Source organism: Sinocyclocheilus rhinocerous, unplaced genomic scaffold, assembly GCF_001515625.1.
Source record: "Sinocyclocheilus rhinocerous isolate Xijiao unplaced genomic scaffold, SAMN03320098_v1.1 scaffold584, whole genome shotgun sequence".
Lineage (NCBI taxonomy): Eukaryota > Metazoa > Chordata > Actinopteri > Cypriniformes > Cyprinidae > Sinocyclocheilus > Sinocyclocheilus rhinocerous.
Window position 1 is genome coordinate 2,779 of NW_015630348.1, and position 3,307 is coordinate 6,085.

Sequence of the window (3,307 nt, forward strand, 5' to 3'; positions counted from 1 at the left end):
AAAAAAAAAACCTTCCTGCTGGCCTTAAAAAGGCACAATGTCCTGGTCCGTTCGGACAACATGACGGTGGTAGCCTTTATCAATCACCAAGGTGGTCTCAGGTCACGCTCCCTTCACAGGTTGGCTCGACACCTTCTATGGGCATAAGGCAAACTCCTGTCACTGAGAGCAGTTCATGTGCCGGGCAAACTGAACCAGGGGGCAGACATGCTGTCCAGGGACAAGGTAGCTCCAGGGGAATGGAGACTACATCTCCAAATGGTTTAAATTATTTGGTCTGTCTTTGGGAGGGCAGAGGTGGACCTCTTTGCCTCAGAAGACAACTTTCACTGTCCAATCAACTTTTTGAGACAATGAGATGCCCTGGCCCACAATTGGCCCAGCACTCACCTGTACGCCTTCCCCGCGGTTGCCCTGCTTCCTCAGGTCATTAGACGGGTCAGGCAAGTCAGATGCTCAGTCCTCCTGGTGGCCCCACTCTGGAGGAATCAGATGTGGTTCCCCGAGTTGATTCAGCTGCTATCGGTAGCCCCTTGGCCGATACCACTGAGGGAGGACCTTCTCTCGCAAGCAAAGGGCATGATTTGGCATCCCCAGCCAGAGCTGTGGAACCTTCATGTTTGGCCCCTCGACGGGAGTCTTTGCAGCTCCCCGCGAGTGTAACTAATACCATTTTGGAGGCTAGAGCTCAGTCTACAAGACATCTTTAATCTTCTCTGACTGGTGTGCAGCACGGAACAAGGACTCGTCCTCTTGTGGCATGTCCCACATCCTTTCTACAAGAGCTGCTGGATAAGGGGCACACCCCTTCCACGCTCAAAGTGTATGTGGCAGCTATCACGGTGAATAATTCTTTCATGGCTGGCCAATCAGTTGGCAGAAACAACTTAGTTGTTAAGAATCTGAGGGGAGCTCGGAGATTGAATCTGCCTCGCCCTTATACTGTGCCAACATGGGACTTGTCTAAAAGTCCTCAGGGCCCTACGGGGCCATCCCTTTAAGCCGCTCCAGTTAGCCAACTTGCAGCCCCTGTCACTTAAGACGTTTACCTTCACCAGGTTTTATAACTTGGATGTCTCTGCACTGCAGGCACGGATTTTGTCCACTTAATATCAGGCTTCAGTATTAGAGTAAACAGGAGTTCCCCCGGCATAAGCGTGTCAACGCAATGGTCGTTCCCTTACATTAGTTACTTTACCGAGGTTACATTAGTAACCAAAGCTTTTTCTATTAAAAAAAGAAAAAAAGAAGCCCCATCATGGGCTTAAACATTTTACCATCAATTTACCATGGTATAGCCATTGTACTGTTTTGTAAGGGTTATCACTCTTAGCCTTAGGATTTAGTCAAATCCTGATAACAAATATGCTTATTCATTCTTTAAGCCATAACATTAAAGCTGATGAATCCTTAGAACAACCAAAAATAGGGTAAAATTCATAGTATGACTTTGCAGTGTTAGTGTGGGAGAGGGTTATGTCAAGGATGAGATTAAATTGGGTGCATTCCAGCTAGTTCTGTGCAGTGTTGATAGCGTAAACTCTAAACAGACATGAACAAATACATCACGACAATGACGTGTTTCGGGGGAAGGGGCAGATGAACTGAAATCGAACTGTTAAAAGGTGATGACAGAACTGATAAGCTTCAAGCTTTATGGCTGTTGATTTTTCTGTGTTAATACATTGTATTTAAATGAGGGGCACTGGATGAGACTAACCCCCCTAAAGGGCAATGTACCCTGCTGCCAACTACTACAACGCCAAAACCAAAACAGCAACCACGCGCTGCACTGTTATTAGCTAAACAGTATTGACTGATTAGCAATGTTTAGTAAACTCAACGCCAAGATGTCAGGCAGAGAGATGAAACTCTGATTCACTGAATCAGGCAGAAGAAAGACCATCCAGTTCCAGGTTACTGTTGTGTGTAAATAGTCTTACACACTTCAGACGCATGCTAGGAGACAAAGGATAAAGAGGCCGACCTTGAATTATTGGCACATAAGCACAGCTAACCTTCTCCTACAAAGTCACATTAACGTACTTTTGACCAGATTAAGTTTGAATGCCAATTAAATACTCATTTACTCATTTAAATACTCTCTCTCTCTCTCTCTCTCTCTCTCACACACACACACACACACACAATTATATTTAAAATATTACAACATCTAAAGATTGGAACATGCAAAAGTTTTATAAAAACATAGGACAAGTATTTTATTAATGTATTTAATAAAAATAAAATTGACTAAATTTTGAAACATTTACAATTATTCAGTTTAAATTGTACATATTTGATTTAATTCAACTACTTTGATTCAAACTGAATCGCTGTTCCATGAATTTACCCAGACAATCATTCTAAGAAAGACAAGCAATCCATATTATCCGAACACTGACTAAATCAGGGAGGGAAAAAACAATAGCCTTTTAAAAAAACACATGCCAAGGAAAGGTACCATTTTCATCTTCTTGGTCCTTAAAGGAAAAGAAGTCCATATGACAGGAGAAAGAATCCATGATCCATTGAGTGCATTCAACAAAACGTTCATCAAGAGGAAGAAAAATGTCAACAGAGGAAAACAATTATTCCATGTCTATGGTCCAAAGTCAAATTCCATCCCAACATAACAGCATTCCTCCTTTTGGATTGTTCCAGATGATACTAGCCTCTGTATATCTGGGGAGCACAGCGCTCTAAATGAACTGACATGTACCAGGGCTTATATAGAATATTTAGTGAAAATAGTGTTGAGAGACAACAAACACTTTAGTGTAATGGACTGTTCTGTGTTATTTCCCCCTAAAATATTTGACATGTCAACATGACAAAAACAAAACTTCTTGAGTGTTAAGAGGCATTTGGCCCCAACTCTGCTGGCTGCTGGTTTCAAACACCATGGCTGTTTATTAGTTTCAACAGCTAACAGCTGAGATGTTTCATAAGCAAATACAATGTCCCACAGATGCCTCACCACATCCTTGAGTATCAGGCTTATGGTTGATGTTGGGACTTCAAACCCTGATATTCATCTAATCCGGTCACTGCAGCTGGTTTGAAGTGAGACATACAGCAAGCAGTCAGTGTGATATTCTGGTTGCATATCTACTGCTCCCCCTAGTGGTTAAAAGAGTACAGTGTCTCTGTAAGTCAAATAAAATATGTTTGGCTGAGTGGGAAACAGATTTAGCTAGGGTTATAAGCGGAGTTTAAATTGGGCCGGGGCCGTCCGGGGCTGAGCCCCGATAATGCATCTATTGACAGAATAAGGTTGCGCTGCTGAGGCGAGGCTCGCGCAGCC